Source organism: Triturus cristatus, chromosome 5_2 (genome assembly GCF_964204655.1).
Source record: "Triturus cristatus chromosome 5_2, aTriCri1.1, whole genome shotgun sequence".
NCBI lineage: Eukaryota > Metazoa > Chordata > Amphibia > Caudata > Salamandridae > Triturus > Triturus cristatus.
In genome coordinates this window covers 1,071,279,463-1,071,297,833 of record NC_140588.1, presented here as the reverse complement: position 1 = coordinate 1,071,297,833, position 18,371 = coordinate 1,071,279,463, and the positions used below count along the sequence as shown (strand labels likewise).

Here is an 18,371-nt window from a genome sequence, read left to right as displayed (position 1 = left end):
CTTCACAGGCAGACTGTCACCAGTGTCCACCTCATGGGTGCACCAGTTTGTCTGACTTGGGGTCAGAGAGAACATATGTCTGTAGGCCTGCAGAACTTGTCTGCAGTCCTGTTGCTGATGGACAGTGAGGCTGTCAGAAAAGACCACACCATCAACTGAGCCATCATCAGGGTTCTGAGTCAACAGGTCTGGGAGAGGGTCACTCTCTTCCTCCTGCCCCTCATCTGTAGCCATGAGTAGCCCCATGTCTGCCCTGTCAACATATGCCTTCAATCTGTTGACATGAAGCACCCTGTGGGGGCTTCGGGGAGTTCCAAGGTCCACCAAGTAGGTGACTTCTCCCTTTTTCTCAACAATAGTGTGGGGTCCAGACCATTTGTCTTGGAGTGCTGCTGGGGCCACTGGCTCCAACACCCACACTTTCTGTCCTGGCTGGTAAACAGTCAGTACAGCCTTTTGGTCATGCCAAGCTTTTTGGAGTTCTTGGCTTGCCTCAAGGTTTTTAGAAGCCTTCTTCATATACTCTGCCATCCTGGAGCGGAGACCAAGTACATAATCCACTATGTCTAGTTTGGGTTGTCTGAGAGGTCTCTCCCATCCTTCCTTCACCAAACACAGGGGTCCTCTTACAGGATGCCCAAACAAAAGCTCAAAAGGGCTGTAGCCAACCCCCTTTTGTGGGACCTCTCTGTAAGCAAACAGAAGGCAGGGTAAAAGGATGTCCCATCTTCGCCTAAGCTTGTCTGGTAATCCTTTTATCATTCCCTTTAGGGTCTTGTTGAATCTCTCAACAAGCCCATTGCACTGTGGGTGATAGGGTGTGGTGAACTTATAGTTAACACCACACTCCTTCCACATTGCAGTCAAGTATCCTGACATAAAGTTGGCACCTCTGTCAGAAATGACCTCCTTTGGAAAGCCCACTCTGGAGAATACTCCAAGCAGGGCCCTTGCCACAACAGGAGCTGTTGTGGTCCTCAGGGGAATTGCTTCTGGGTACCTGGTGGCATGGTCCACTATCACCAGTATGAATCTGTGCCCAGATGCTGTTGGTGGGTCCATTGGTCCTACAATATCTATGCCCACTCTTTCAAAGGGGACCCCCACCACAGGTAGTGGTATGAGGGGGGCCTTTGTGGTGCCACCTGATTTGCCACTGGCTTGGCAGGTGACACAGGAGCGACAAAACTCCTTAGTATCTTCTGACATATGGGGCCAGTGAAAGTGAGGGACAAGCCTGTCCCAAGTCTTGTTCTGGCCTAAATGTCCTGCAAGGGGAATATCATGGGCCAAGGTTAGAAGGAAGCCTCTGAACTTCAGTGGTATGACCAACCTCCTGGATGCACCAGGCTTGGGGTCTCTAGCCTCTGAGTACAGTAGCCCTTCATCCCAATACACTCTATGGGTACCTTGAGCATTCCCTGCAGCCTCAGCAGCAGCCAGCTGTCTGAGGGGTTCAAGAGAGGGGCAGTCTAATTGAGCCTGCCTCAGATCTGCCCTGGAAGGTCCCCCTGTCCCAAGAAACTCAACCTGATCAGGTTCAAGTTCTTCTAGGACAGTTCCTTCAGGGCTCTCAGAATCATCCTCCTGGGAGGGCTGATCCACCACCTGAGGCAGGGGGGAAGGCACAGCCTTAACCCTACTGCTCTTTCTCTTGGATTGTGACTGGTCCATAGTTTCAGGATCCAGCACTTGTTCAGTGTTGCACTTTTTGGCCTGTGACCTGGTCACAGCAAGGACATGTGCATCTATCCCCAGCATTTCTGCATGGGTCCTATACTCCCCTTCAGACCAAACTGAAGTTTCAAGATCATTGCCCAGTAAACACTCTACAGGAAGGTCTGAACTAACAACAACTTTCTTGAGGCCAGTTACCCCTCCCCAGGAGAAGTTAACAATAGCCACACTATGGGAGGTAGTGGCATTGCTAGCGTTGGTCACTAGGTAATTCTCACCTAGTATGATCTGTCCAGGGTCCACAAAAGCAGGTGTCACCATTGTGACACTAGCTCCAGTGTCCCTGTAGGCCTGAGCCATTCTTTGGTTGATAAAAGGTGTCTGTCTGTACTTGCCCAGGTTACTGGGGCCTACAGTAGAGGACAAAGCTAAGTCCCCATCGCAGATCAGGACAGCCTGAGTAGGTACTCTGACTAGGCCAGAATCCTCCTCAGTTCCCAGGGTTAACCCTACTACACCCTTTTGCTGGGAACCACCACTTACAGCTGAACTAGGGGGTACAGTTGCCTTAGGGGCAATGGTGGCTGGGGGCTTATCCTTTTTGGTGCACTCACTAAACCAATGTGAGGTAGACTTACAATAGTTGCACCATGGTTTCTTTTGACCTTCTTTCTTCTTATCCTTTTTGGAACCACCCTCCCCCTGAGCCTTTTGGGGGCCTGGTGAAGACTTCTGGTCTTTTTGTTTCTGCTCATTACCCTTCTGGTCTGCCTTTTTCTGATCACCGCCCTGGTTCTGGTTTTTCTGCTTAACTCTAGTCCTGACCCATCTATCTGCCTTCTTTCCCAATTCTTGGGGAGAAGTCAGATCAGAATCAATCAGGTGTTGATGCAATAGCTGGTTTTGACAGTTGTTAAGTATTTGTTCTCTCATGATCAAATTATACAATCCTGTATAGTCCTTAACCTTACTTCCCATTAGCCAGCCTTCCAGAGCCTTAGTGGCACAATCTACAAAGTCAGTCCAGTCCTGAGTCTGTGTCTTCTGGGTATCCCTGAACAACAACCTGTATTGTTCAGTGGTTAGGCCAAACCCATCAATCAGAGCACTCTTCAGGACAGTGTAATTATCTGCATCCTCATCACTAACTGTGAGGAGCTTGTCTCTTCCTTTCTCAGAGAAGGAGAGCCACAAGATAGCTGCCCACTGACTTTGGGGTACCTGCTGTACTTTGCAAGCTCTCTCCAAAGCAGTTATCCATTTGTGGATGTCATCCCCACACTTGTAGGGAGGGACAATCTTGCTCAGGTTTCTATTATCATAGTGCCTGTCTCTATCTCTAGGAATGTTGCTGCCACCAGTGGGTTCTAACCCACTTAACTTTTGTTCTCTAGCCAGAGCAAGCTTCTCTTTGGCAAGGGCAAGTTCTTCCCTCTGAATCCTCAGATTAGCCTCCCTCATTCTGGCTGCATGCTCCTTTCTCTCAGGTGAAGTCATTCCCCTGTGAGAGGAAGCATTAGAGATGTTAGAGACATGGGAGTGGATGGATTCCCTTGAAGGGGATCTGTCCCTCCTGCTTCTCTGTGAATGTCTACTTGTGGGTCTGTATGGGGGGATCCCATGCAAACTCCCATGTAAACTTAAGTTAGCCTGGCTAAGTCTCCTTACTTGGCTCTGGCTGTCTACCTCCCCATCTGAAGCCCCATCTGACTCCTCTGTGGTGGGTAGACCCTCCTCTGTGCCTAGGGCACCTTCCTGAGATGCCCTCTGAGCATCATACTCCTCTAGGAGTTGTCTTAACTGAAGGAGGGTAGGGTTTGCACCCTGTTTTATTCCTCTGGAGGTACACAATTGTCTCATCTCCTGGAATGTTAAGGTATCATACCTAGAGGGGGTCTTCTGCAGACCTGCCCCTCCTGAGAGAGCATCTACTTGATCTCCTCCCAGAGGCATGATCTAGTGAGGGTGTGGTGTGTGCACCTACCTACACTAGTTGTTTCTACTAAACCTCTCTAGTAGTTGTAGTCAGGGTGTGTTACTCCCTTCAACCTACAACCACTAAGTCCAGTAGGACTTAAGTATTATAAGCTATGTTATATGTACCTAGACAATATCTGTGTGATCTTTCAATTTAGTATCTCAAGATTACAATGGTATTACAACAGCAAGCTCAGATCCCAACCGCTGCTCACCAATGTGAGAAGTTGGCCTGATGTATGATGTCACTAGTTATAGTGTACACCTTATATCAGTCCAAATACCCTTATGGTGATTGGTTGTAAAGTCAACCTTATAGACCAGCTATCCTAGTGGTAGCATGGACAAGAGCAGTCTTAGGCTAAACTCTGAATGGCATGTGAAGCCAGCTGTGATACCATATAATCCCTTGAATACCAAATGAAAGGACACCACAACAGATATATATATAAAATAAAGTGTATTTATTCTAAGCAAACCCTCAGCACTCTTTATGAGTTTAGAGGTAAGTACAACACAGTCTTATTAATGCATACAGTAAGTCACACAGGTAAGTAATACAGTTAGGCCCTAGGGGCCACGCAAACCATATACTAAATAAGTGGTATAAGAACCACTGTCACGGAAATAGAATAGGCCTAGGCCTAGGGAATCGCTGGGGCTACACTACACTAGCGTTAGTTAGGAAGTGGGAGGCCCACGGGATTCGTGTGCAGAGTGGAAACACTCACGCGTAATGCGTAAAAGTCAATAGCAATGTTACAGTTTAGAAATAGATAGATTTAGGACACTTCCGGAGTAGCTAGGAAGTTGAGACTTGAAAACTAGACACTAGGATAGTCACTATCCTGATGAGCACCGGAGTACCCAAGTTACCTAGCCCACAGGCTGCGGGTGCATAGGGGTGAAGATGCGTCGTTTTCGTCGTCGACTCCTATGGATGCCTGAAGAAAGATGCTGACAGGCAGTCAGGGGAGAGTGTCCGGTGGATCCCAAGGCTGGGATCGAGAAGAGAAGAAACCTGCAAGCAGAGGGGACAGAGTCAAGGTCACTAGCCAGTGACCACGTGGAACCAGGAAGGAACCAGGCGATGTCGTGAAGAGTTGCAGGTGAAGGTGAAGCTTGTCGCTGCAGCCAGGAGGACCAGGAAGCGTCGAGGACGACCAGGACCAGGAGGCGAGCTGTCGCACGAAGGCTCTTGCTGTCGGCGGCGTCGAAGTTGGACTAGGACTCACCAAGCCTTGGCAAGCGGAACCCACGAAGAACAAAGGACTTGCTTCTGGTGCAGACCAGGACGGTCTGGGGTGCTTCTTCTTTGCAGAGAAGCGGGAGCCAGTCTGGAGGAGCCAAACCAGCGCAGAAGATTTCAGGGAGCGTCGTCACAAAGGCCACTAGCCAGCGGGCAAGCAACCGGACAGACGCGGCAAGCAGGAAAATGCTGAAGGGCCCCACGCAGGACTCGTGGAGTGTGGGGGGCTGGTCTTCTGTGCAGATGGTGCTTGGGGTTGGGGCTTCTCAATCCCCGGTGCACAACTTCGAGGGTACCTCAGAAGCTGCGCTGTAAGTTACTAGCCACTTTTCCCAGGTAGCCGGTCCCACGTCGCTCGTCGCCTCCACGGATCTCAGCTCTGCTGCAGATGTGGATGAGGGTCGGAGAAGTCTGGAAATCAAGGCTCTGGTCGGGCTCTGCAGTCGGTTCCTCGTCGAACGTTTCACAAAGCAAAGGGTAGTCTCTTGATGGTGCCTGTTTGCACAGGGTAGCCACTCCTTGGCTACAAGGGAGATTCTTCAGTCTTCTTCTTTCGTCGAATGTCGAAGGTCCAGAGTTTCTGTTCAGTTTTGCAGGTTCAGGATAATCTAATCTCTTGAGGCCCAACTCCCACTCTTATACTAATCTGGGGGGCTGGGATACCTGCTAGGTCACGCCTTATGGGTGGGACCTGGGAGGGGGTGGTTACACCCACTTCCCTTTGTCCAGTTTCGCGCCAGAGCTGGGGCTGGAGTGCCCCAGCGCCGGTTTGAACTGGACTATGCAAGGAACACCTTGTGTGCCCCAGGCATGTCTCATTCCTTTCAGCCCACCCTGCCCCAATACACTAAAGGCTGTCTGGGGAGGTGCTAGCACCTCCCCAAGCAGGAAACCTATTGTCCAGGCCTCCCTGGCTGGGATCACTCCCAGCTGCAGGAGGTCAGACTTGTGTCGTGGCAGCAGCATCCATTTTGTGATGCTGAGGCTTTGGTCAGAGGCTAACAGTTGAAGTATGATTTTAACATGTCTTTCCCTCTAGAAGGGGGGAATAATATTCTCATGTCCAGAAATGGCATGGGGGTATTATTCCCGAGTGTTAGACACCTTACACGACATGTTTTGATAAAGCCAAACCATAGTTACCATAACCGTCTAAGATTATAAGGCACTTTAAGAGTATATGGTAGGCTATATCATAGAACAGCTATAAGGACAAGGTTCCGAAAGCTGCAGACAGGCTCAGCTCATGCTAGAGCACCATCTCACATGTTACCAAGCACTCTGCCTCCAGGATTGTCAAGGCCTGCCATAGGAGTGACTGATAGGTACACATGTGTCTATATGTAAGTTAGGTATAGGAATACTACACCTAAGCAAGGGGTGATTACACGACCTTGCCCCAGCTGAGTGATCAGCCAGTTGTGTCAAAATGGAAGGCCAGGCCAGGGGTGGCACAATACATGCTGCAGCCCCTGGTAGGCCTAGGGTACACCTATGCCCTGGGTACCTAGGGTACACTGTACGGGGGCCAATAAGGTGATCCTATCCAAAGGGGTTATGCACCTAAAGTACATAGTATTAATTTAGAGAGAGAACAGCAGGGCTGTGGGTCTGATTAGCAGGCCCACAGCCACATCTAAGTCGAAAACCAGTAAAGCAAAAGCAAAAAGTGGGGGTGAACATAGAAAGCAGACCCTACTCTCCTACACACTGAACAATACAGGTTAAAGTTCAGAGATACCCAAAAGGCACAGCATCAGGACTGGGTTGACTTTGTTGACTGTGCTGCTAAGGCTCTGGAAGGTTGGTTATTGGGCAGTAAAGTGTGTGACTTCAAAGGATTGTACAATCTGATAATGAGGGAGCAGATTCTTAATAACTGTCAAAATCAGCTGTTGCACCTGTACCTGGTAGACTCTGATCTGACCTCTCCCCAAGAATTGGGAAAGAAGGCAGATAAATGGGTCAGAACCAGGGTGAGGCAGAAAGTACAGAACCAAGGTGGTGACCCTAAGAAGCAAGATTCTAAAAACTCTGATAAGGGTGGGGACAAGGGTAAAGACCAGAAGTCTTCACAAGGGCCCCACAAATCTTCTTCATGGGGTGATTTCCAGTCAGGAAAGGGAAAAGGCCAAAAGAAGCAAACTCACTGGACTAATGACTGCACCAAGGCTAAAGAAAATACTCCAACCACCACCAATGCCCCTAAGGCACCTGTTCCCCCTAGTACAGTTACAATCGGTGGTGGGAATAAACAGAATAAGGGTGTAGTAGGGTTGAGCCTGGTTTCTGAGATGGGCTCTGGCCTAGTCAGAGTACCAACTCAGGCTGTGCTTGTCAGTGATGGGGGCATGGATATGTCCCCCTTTGTGAGCCCCAGTAACCTGGGCAAATACAGACAGCAGCCTTTAATTAATGGAGTAGAAGCTTGGGCATTCAGGGACACAGGAGCAAGTGTCACAATGGTGACAAAAGATCTTGTGGATCCTGGGCAGATTATACTTGGTGAAATGTACCAAGTGACCAATGCTAGCAATGTCAGAACAGACCATTCTCTGGCAGTTGTTAACTTCTCCTGGGGAGGGGTAACTGGCCTTAAGAAGGTTGTGGTAAGTGCAGACCTACTAGTACAATGCTTGCTTGGCAATGATCCGGAAACTTCACCTTGGGCTGAAGTGGAACTAAGGACTCATGCAGAAATGTTAGGGATCCCTGCACATGTCTTTGCTGTGACTAGGTCACAGGCTAAAATGTCAAAAGCTGGACAGGCCCTGGATTCTGGAATAATGGACCAGGTGCCTCACAAGATGAGGAGCAGTAGGGTTAAGGCAGGGCCTTCCCACCTGTCTCAGGAAACTGATCAGTCTCCTCAGGGAGATGATCTTGAGCCTGAAGAAGGAACTGTCCCAGAGGAGCTTGAACCTGATCAGGTTGAGTTATTGGGGACAGGGGGCCCTTCCAGGTCTGATCTGAGCCAGGAGCAGAAAACCTGCCCCTCTCTTGAAACCCTCAGACAGCAAGCTGCTGATGAGGCTGCTGGGAATGCTAGTGGCACCCATAACGTTTAATGGGATGATGGACTCCTTTACTCAGAGAGTAGAGATCCCAAGCCTGGTGCATCCAGGAGGTTGGTTTGGTTATGCCTCTGAAGTTTAGGGATTTCCTATTGACACTAGCCCATGATATTCCCCTAGCAGGACACTCAGGCCAGAACAAGACTTGGAACAGAATTGTTCTTCACTTTCACTGGCCCCACATGTCTGAAGACACAAAGGAGTTGTGTCGCTCCTGTGTAACCTGCCAAGCCAGTGGCAAAACAGGTGGCCCTACAAAGGCCCCCCTGATACCACTACCTGTGGTGGGGGTTCCCTTTGAGAAGGTTGGGATTGACATTGTTGGTCCCATGGATCCTCAAACTGCATCTGGGCACAGGTTTATACTGGTGATAGTGGATCATGCCACCAGGCATCCAGAGGCGATTCCACTAAGGACCACTACAGCACCTGTGGAGGCAAGAGCTCTCTTGAGTGTGTTCTCAAGAGTAGTCTTTCCTAAGAAGGTAGTATCTGACAGAGATGCAAATTTTATGTCAAGTTACTTAACTGCTATGTGGAAGTAGTGTGGAGTGAATTACAAATTCACCACACCCTATCACCCACAATGCAATGGTTTAGTTGAAAGGTTCAACAAAACCTTAAAGGGCATGATCAAAGGACTCCCAGAGAAGCTTATGCGAAAATGGGACCTTCTCTTGCCCTGCCTTTTATTTGCATACAGGGAGGTACCTCAGAAGGGGGTTGGCTACAGCCCTTTTGAACTTCTGTTTGGTCACCCTGTCAGGGGTCCATTGTGTTTGGTGAAGGAAGGATGGGAGTTACCTCTCAAGCCCCCAAAGCAAGACATAGTGGACTATGTACTTTGTCTCCGCTCTCTCATGGCTGAGTATATGAAAAAGGCAAACAAAAACCTTGAGGCTAGCCAGGAACTTCAAAAAGCCTGGCATGACCAAAAGGCTGTACTGACTGTTTATCAACCAGGACAGAAAGTGTGGGTGTTGAAGCCTGTGGCCACAGCAGCTCTCCAGGACAAGTGGAGTGGACCCCACACTATTGTTGAACAGAAAGGGGAGTAGGTAACTTGGTAGACCTTCGAACCCCTAGGAGTCCCCATAGGGTTCTCCATGTCAACAGGCTGAAGCCATATGTGGACAGGTCTGACATGGGCTTGCTCATGGCAACTGATGAGGGACAGGAGGAAGAGAGTGACCCACTCCCTGACCTCCTCTCACAGAACCCTGACGATAGGTCAGTAGATGGTGTAGACTTGGCAGGCAGCCTCACTGCCCAGCAGAAAACTGATTGCAGACATGTTCTCAATCAGTACAGACATATGTTTTCACTGACTCCAAGTCAGACTACCTGGTGCACTCATGAAGTGGACACTGGGGACAGTCTGCCTATTAAAAATAAGATTTATAGGCAACCTGACCATGTCAGGGACTGTATCTGGACAGAAGTCCAGAAAATGTTGGATCTGAGTGTGATTGAGCCCTCAGATAGCCCTTGGGCTAGTCCAGTGGTCCTTGTGCCAAAACCTCACACCAGGGGTGGAAAAAGAGAGATGAGGTTTTATGTGGACTACAGAGGCCTCAATGCTTTCACTAGGACTGATGCCCATCCAATATCAAGGGCAGATGAGCTTATTGAATTTGACAAACGCGGCGATCTAGGCTGCGGTTGTGTGTTGTTGTGGACGCTGTTTTTAAAAAAAACTGTATTTTGCTGCTGATTTTAATAGCACGCCTAGAAAGCATTTTAAAATTGTATTTTGCACTTCTTGCACTTACCTGCATTTCCTTTCCCTCGTGACCCCGTTCCGCCCCGGCTCTGTGCCGTTTGTGCGGAGGGTCAGCTTGAGGAGCGTCACTTCCTGCTCGTGACACCACTTCCGCCCTGCACGAAACCTTCGCAGGTTAGCGGTCTAGTGCTGCCGAGCCTGCAGAGTATATAGACCTCGCTTTCAGCTCCCAGCCCCATTGACAAACGCGGCGATCTAGGCTGCGGTTGTGTGTTGTTGTGGACGCTGTTTTTAAAAAAACTGTATTTTGCTGCTGATTTTAATAGCACGCCTAGAAAGCATTTTAAAATTGTATTTTGCACTTCTTGCACTTACCTGCATTTCCTTTCCCTCGTGACCCCGTTCCGCCCCGGCTCTGTGCCGTTTGTGCGGAGGGTCAGCTTGAGGAGCGTCACTTCCTGCTCGTGACACCACTTCCGCCCTGCACGAAACCTTCGCAGGTTAGCGGTCTAGTGCTGCCGAGCCTGCAGAGTATATAGACCTCGCTTTCAGCTCCCAGCCCCATTGACAAACGCGGCGATCTAGGCTGCGGTTGTGTGTTGTTGTGGACGCTGTTTTTAAAAAAACTGTATTTTGCTGCTGATTTTAATAGCACGCCTAGAAAGCATTTTAAAATTGTATTTTGCACTTCTTGCACTTACCTGCATTTCCTTTCCCTCGTGACCCCGTTCCGCCCCGGCTCTGTGCCGTTTGTGCGGAGGGTCAGCTTGAGGAGCGTCACTTCCTGCTCGTGACACCACTTCCGCCCTGCACGAAACCTTCGCAGGTTAGCGGTCTAGTGCTGCCGAGCCTGCAGAGTATATAGACCTCGCTTTCAGCTCCCAGCCCCATTGACAAACGCGGCGATCTAGGCTGCGGTTGTGTGTTGTTGTGGACGCTGTTTTTTAAAAAAACTGTGTTTTGCTGCTGATTTTAATAGCACGCCTAGAAAGCATTTTAAAATTGTATTTTGCACTTCTTGCACTTACCTGCATTTCCTTTCCCTCGTGACCCCGTTCCGCCCCGGCTCTGTGCCGTTTGTGCGGAGGGTCAGCTTGAGGAGCGTCACTTCCTGCTCGTGACACCACTTCCGCCCTGCACGAAACCTTCGCAGGTTAGCGGTCTAGTGCTGCCGAGCCTGCAGAGTATATAGACCTCGCTTTCAGCTCCCAGCCCCATTGACAAACGCGGCGATCTAGGCTGCGGTTGTGTGTTGTTGTGGACGCTGTTTTTAAAAAAACTGTATTTTGCTGCTGATTTTAATAGCACGCCTAGAAAGCATTTTAAAATTGTATTTTGCACTTCTTGCACTTACCTGCATTTCCTTTCCCTCGTGACCCCGTTCCGCCCCGGCTCTGTGCCGTTTGTGCGGAGGGTCAGCTTGAGGAGCGTCACTTCCTGCTCGTGACACCACTTCCGCCCTGCACGAAACCTTCGCAGGTTAGCGGTCTAGTGCTGCCGAGCCTGCAGAGTATATAGACCTCGCTTTCAGCTCCCAGCCCCATTGACAAACGCGGCGATCTAGGCTGCGGTTGTGTGTTGTTGTGGACGCTGTTTTTAAAAAAAACTGTGTTTTGCTGCTGATTTTAATAGCACGCCTAGAAAGCATTTTAAAATTGTATTTTGCACTTCTTGCACTTACCTGCATTTCCTTTCCCTCGTGACCCCGTTCCGCCCCGGCTCTGTGCCGTTTGTGCGGAGGGTCAGCTTGAGGAGCGTCACTTCCTGCTCGTGACACCACTTCCGCCCTGCACGAAACCTTCGCAGGTTAGCGGTCTAGTGCTCCCTCACCCCCCAGTATTTAATGGCAGTATGGAGGAAGCGCAGCGGACGAGCGCAGCGGGAGCGCCGACTTCGCGCCGAAGTCGCGCACAAGTCAAGCCCGTCTGCGCCCGTCCGCGGCCGACCAGGCCCAGGGCCCTGTCGTAATGCCCAATCTTACTCTTATTCCTCCTCCGATCTCCCGAGACTCAAATCCTCAGGACCCATTCCCGCCTGTGCTGTCAGAGCGGCTCAGGCATGTGGCATATTTGTTCCATCTGACTTCTCGGCACTTGATTCTCTTTACGACCCTTCCCCCTCACTACCGCAGATCTCCGCCTCTTTACTGATTTACTATCTTAATACCCGTTCCCTTATCCGCCATCAGCTTGAGATCTTCCAACGATTGCATCAGAGCTCCATCGATATCCTTCTCCTAGCAGAAACCTGGATCACTGAAGACTCAGCCCCCGACATTCTCGCAGCAATCCCTACGGGATACTACATTATGCACGCCAACCGGCCCGCGAGGAAGACTGGTGGCGGAGTGGCGGCTATCATCCGCTCTGAACATATCTTCTCCGAGATCACGGTGACTTCTATCCCTAAAACTGATTACTTAGCACTAAAATTTACCTCCCCTAAGTCGTCTTTTATTTGTGTTCTCGTATATAGACCCCCCGACTATATGCCTCTCTTTCCCAAACTCTTCAGCGACTCTATCGCCCAACTAGCAATCAACCACGCTAACATCGTGGTGATTGGTGACTTTAATTATTGGCCTTCTGATGTCCATGAAAGCCAATCGTCGGTGGAATTCACAGACCTTCTAAAAGGCATGAATCTCTCCCAACACATTCACACCCCCACCCATCAGAAAGGTCATATCCTCGACCAAGTCTGGACATCTAACCTCGACATTTCACCTCCTTCAGTTCTCCCTTGCTCCTGGTCTGACCATTACTTCATCTCCTTTCACTTACATCTGCACACTCTGTGTCCTCCCCACCGTATTAAGAATCTTATGGCTCGCAACTGGAAAAGAGCCAATCTGCCTGAATTTCACGACTCACTGGCTTCTACTGCACCCACGTCTTTGACCTCACTAGAGGATCAGGTTGACAAACTTGATGAATGGATACGTCAGGCTAGTGACAAAGTTGCCCCTTTAAAAAAGATCAAAGCTAAGCGCCCCCACGACGCACAACGATGGTTTACGGACCAACTCAAAGCGGACAAACTTGCCCTGCGGCAAGCTGAACGCCGCTGGCGTCGCCACTATTACCCACAGCTTAAACTTGTTTACACTGAGGCTTTAAAATCTTATAAACAATCGATCCTGGCAGCTAAGACGGCATATTTCTCACAAATAATCCTGGACTCAAACAACAAAACGAAAGATATTTTTTCAATTGTAAATGAGCTCTCCTTGCCGGATAGGGTCACCCCCCAACCCCAGCCGACCCAAACCCTCTGTGACTCGCTCAACTCCTACTTCATAGAGAAAATTACAACAATAAAAAACAACATCCCGACCCCGGCATCTCCTACTCCCCCTCCTCTTCCCCCTAGAAATACCAGCACCTTGTCGGAGTTCCCACCTATCTCTTTACAAGAATTCGCCTCACTCCTTCACAAAGTCAGTTTGGGATCCCCCAATGATTGTTGCCCCCCGCAGATCCTGAGAGAAGCCTTTCTCGCATGTCCAGGCCCCCCCCTAGCACTACTTAACAACTCTCTTGCTACTGGGGAGGTCCCTCTTTCCTTCAAGCAAGCTGCCGTCTTACCTATCCTAAAGAAACCCAACGCAGATCCCACAATACTCAGCAACTACAGACCCATTTCCCTCCTCCCCTACCTAGGAAAGATTCTGGAGACCTACGTCACCCGCTGCCTGAGCTCTTTCATAGAGAAATGCTCCTTCTTGGACCCTCAACAAGTGGGATTCAGACCCCTCCACTCCACCGAGGCGGTCATAGTAGCAGTCATGGACACCCTCAGGAAGGGCGCTGACAATAACACCTCCCAGGCCCTTGTCCTATTAGATCTCTCGGCGGCATTCGACACGGTCGATCACACCATCTTGATCGACCGTGTCCACAATGCCGGCATTCAGGGAGTGGCCCTTGACTGGCTCAGATCTTTCCTTCACCAGCGATCACAGTCCGTCCATCTTTTCACTTTTTCCGCACCCTACACAACCCTTCCCTGCGGCGTCCCACAGGGCTCTGCACTATCCCCTCTTCTTTTTAATTTGTATCTCCAACCCCTCTTAGCCTCCCTCCGCAACTCCCCGGTCACAATTTTTAACTACGCGGACGACCTCCAGTTAATTTTTCCCATAGACTCCCTTCCTTCCTCCCGTCTTAACTTCCAGTCCACCATGCTGACCATTGCGGAGTGGATGTACCACAGCCACTTAAAGCTGAACCCTACCAAAACTGAGCTCGTCCTGGTAGGAGGCCCCAATCACCCATGGAATTCCACCTTCTGGCCAACATCTCTGGGGACAGCACCCACTCCTGTGAGCTCTGTCAAAAGCCTGGGGGTGATCATTTCTGAAGATCTTTCGATGAGACCGCAAATCAACGCGGTCACCTCAGCCTGCTTCTTCCACCTCAGGCGGATCCACAAGATCAGCAGGTTTCTCACCAAAGAAGCCCTGACCCAAGTTGTCATTGCACTCATCACCTCCAGGCTCGACTACGCCAACATGCTGTACGCGGGAATTCCTGCATGCCACCTTCACCGACTACAGCTGGTGCAGAATCAAGCTGCCCGCCTGATTTTCCGCCAGCCTAAATATCAGCACGTCACTCCCCTCCTCCGTAGTCTGCATTGGCTCCCTATTTCCAAACGTTGCACTTTCAAACTGGCATGTTCTACCTTCAAGGCCCTCTCGGATGCAGCCCCCGCGTTCATCTCTTCGGGCTTGACCCGTCACATCCCTTCTAGAGTTCTTCGCTCAGCATCATTTAATCTCCTTGAGGTCCCCAAATTCAAAAGAAAAAAGCACGGTGGCTTGAGCTTTTCTGTCCAGGCCCCCTCCACCTGGAACTCCTTGCCACCTTCACTCCGTCTCTGCCCTAAGTACGACTGTTTCCGCAGACATTTAAAAACCCTGCTTTTTCAATCCGCATATGACTAATCCTCTCATCCTGGATCACGTTACCTGTCAATGAGCGCCAAGAAACCGATGTTGATAGTGCGTGTTACAAATAATTTTAACATAACATAACATAACATTATAGATACTTTGTCCTCAGCCAAGTATCTTAGCACATTTGACTTGACAGCTAGCTACTGGCAGATCAGACTAGCTGATGATGCAAAGCCAAAAACAGCATTTTCTACCCCTAGTGGACACTATCAATTTGTGCTAATGCCCTTTGGTTTGAAGAATGCACCTGCCACTTTCCAAAGGTTGGTGAATACAGTTCTCACAGGCCTGGAAGCCTTTAGTGCAGCATATCTAGATGATATTGCTGTCTTTAGCTCCACCTGGGAGGATCACCTGGTCCACCTAAGAAATGTTTTGGAGGCTTTGCAAAAAGCAGGCCTAACTATCGAGGCTACTAAGTGCCAGATAGGGCGGAGTCAGGTTGTGTACCTGGGCCACCTTGTAGGTGGAGGCCAGGTTCAACCATTGCAGAGCAAGATCCAGACCATAATGGAATGGACTGCTCCAACTACCCAGACTCAGGTGAGAGCCTTCTTAGGCCTGACTTGGCACTTTAGGAGATTTGTCAAAGGGTATGGATCAATAGTGACACCCCTGAATGACTTCACTTCTAAGAAAATGCCCAAAAAGGTTCAGTGGACAGCTAGCTGTCAAAAGGCATTTGATGACCTGAAGCAGGCCATGTGTACTGATCCCATTCTGCAGAGTCCTGACTACTCCAAGATGTTCATTGTTCAAACTGATGCATCTGAATTGGGGGTTGGGGCTGTACTGTCACAATTGAATGAAGAAGGTCAGGATCAGCCAGTAGCTTTCATGAGCAGAAGGCTGACCCCTAGAGAGAAACGTTGGTCAGCCATTGAGAGGGAGGCCTTTGCTGTGGTTTGGGCTCTGAAGAAGTTGTGGCCATACTTGTTTGGTACTCACTTCCTTGTTCAGACAGACCATAAGCCCCTCTTATGGTTAAAACAGATGAAGGGTGAAAATCCCAAACTGCTTAGGTGGTCCATTTCCCTACAGGGGATGGACTTTACAGTGGAACATAGACCTGGGAGTAACCATGCCAATGCAGATGGACTCTCTAGGTATTTCCACTTAGAACATGAAGACTCAACTGGTTAAGGTTAGTTTAATGTCCCTACGTTTGGGGGGGGGGGGTTGTGTAGGAGAGTAGGATCTGCTGCACATGGGTACCCCCACCTTTTGCTGGTGTTTCACTGTTTTTCGACTTTAGTCTGGCTGTGGCCTTGCTAATCAGGACCACAGCCTAGCTGCTTCCTCTCTAAAATGGTTTCCATGTACATTAGGTACGTATCTAATTGGATTCTGGAGTGCCTTATAAGCCCCTAGTATATGGTATACTATGTACCTAGGGCATAGGTACCTCAGAGGCCTACCAGGGGCTGCAGCATGTATTATGCCACCTCTGGGAAGCACTCCAAAATGACACCACAGGTCTGCTACTGCAACCTGGGTAAGGGTATGCTTGCACCCTTTACTGTGGTATAGGCTACCTATATCACTACCTTATACAGACACATATAAACCTATAAGCCACTCCTATGGCAGGCCTTGACAATCCTGAAGGCAGAGTGCTTGTTTTTATGTGAGAGGGTGCCCAAGCATGAGCTGAGCCCCTCTGCAGCATTCGGAAATACTTCCTTATGCCTGTTCTGTGATACAGCCATACCATATACTCTTAAGTGCATTATAACCTCGCGGTAAATGCCAACTTTGGAATGGCTGCATCAAAACATGTTGTGTTTGGTGTCAAATGCTTTGGGATACCACCCCCCCCGCCAGTCCTGGAGGCGGGGGTAGCATTCCACCCTTCTAGAGGGAGAGACATGTTCACACTGGCTTAACCCGGTTAAATCCTTTCAAAGCCCTGGCATCACAAAATGGATGCCACTGCCACAGACACGGGTCTGGCCTCCTGCTGCTGACTGAAACTACGGCAGGGGAGGCCTGGACAATAGGCTTCCTGTCTAGCACGACTAGAAGACGGAAGAAATCTCCCTTGGGGTCAAGGAGTGACTCCCCTGCTTGGCAGGCACCAAAGAAGCAACTGACCGGTCTGCATTGCTGAAGCTCCCACCGGACGCCGAATTCTCTGCATCACCAGAGGTGGATTTCCAGACTTCCCCGAGGCTACCCTGAGTCCACAGTAAAGCTGAGGCCCGTGGCTATCGTGGGTAACGTGGAACCATGACCCCTGGACACCGTGAACTTTTGCAGCAACAACACCTTCCTGGTCATCCTCGAAGTTGTGCTTTGGGCTCCGAGTAGCCCCAGCCGTGAGCACCTCCTGCACCGAAGATTGTTGGCCTCCACTCCACAAGAGATCCAGTGGGCCAGCTCCAAGTGCGACCACTCGAGGCTCCTTCCCGATCACTTGCTCTTACTTACCCTTGCTGGGTGAGTCCATCAGACCTTGCTGGTCTGCACCGCAGTCCTTTCTCTGATTTCCTGAGACTTGCCATTGCCAAGGCTTGGTGGGTCCTTCCTGGTCGCCGACACCACAGCACTCGACAGACTTCGTGGGACAGCTCGAATCCGGCTCATGGACTTCGTCGACGCCTCCTGGACCTCGTGGCTGAAGAGTCAAGACACTCGACAACTCACCTGAAGCACCCAACATCTGTGGGCATTGGTCCATCCTGCCCTAGGTCACTGGCCAGTGACCCAGACTCTGTCCCTCTGCTTCCAGGTTCCTTACATCCTAGATCCAGGCTTGGATCTCTCCGGACACTTCTCCTCTTCTTGGCAGCAGCAGTTCTTTGCAGGCTTCCATTGGAATCGACAACACGACACAACACCAAAAGACACCTATGCACCCGGCTTCCCTGGGTGAGGTAACTCAAGTACTCCGGTACTCTCGAGGGTGCTAGCCCTAGAACTGTCTAAGTCCAAAAGGGTTTGGTCCTAGTTCGATTTGAAGTGTCCCTAATCTTTAAAATTCCAACCGCGACATTCCCCATAGAAAGTAATAGGAACCCGCGGTTGTGTTTCCACACTGCATACGCCTCCCGTGGGTTCCCGACGTCCCTACCTTGGGTGGTTCCTTGGGGTTCCAGCGATTCTAGAGGTAATAGGCACCTTACCTATTTCAGTCGTGGTTCTTATACCACTATTTTAGTATATGGTTTGGTACGCCCCTAGGGCCCAAACGTGTATTTGTGCTTTTACTGATGCTTAAACACTTGTAACTAAAGTACTTCAAACTCCAGTCTCATAAAGAGACTAGAGGGGTGTGATTTATCTTAAATACATAAATTTAGAATGTATACCTGGTTTGGTTGTCTTTTCATTTGATCATTCAAGAGATTATAGACTGGTAAAACAAGCTGCTTTACATTCCTTCAAGTCTTAGCCTGAAGGCTGCTCTCCATAGCTACCACTAGGATAGCTTTCACATAAGGTTGTCTTTAACCTATCACAATAAGGGGTTGCTTGGACTGACACAAGTTGCCCACTAGAACTACTGGACAGCATATATCAGGCCACCTTCTCACACCGGAATCAACAAAACCCTGCTACACAAGCTCCAAACAATCCAGAACACGGCAGCCAGACTCGTCCTCAGAACCCCACCAGTGGCGTAACGAAAATTGAAAGGGCCTCCCCTGCAAGGTACACAGAGGGGTTCCCACTCCGGATTTAATCCGGAGCTGTCAGGCCGGAATACAG

The 18,371-nt window shown here is 49.8% G+C and overlaps 1 protein-coding gene across 4 annotated transcripts in view; it reads right to left on the bottom strand.

Moving 5' to 3' along the window:
* Window positions 1-18,371, bottom strand: part of DLG3 (discs large MAGUK scaffold protein 3) — a 1,834,707-nt gene that overhangs the window by 1,250,839 nt on the left and 565,497 nt on the right. The window lies entirely within an intron of this gene.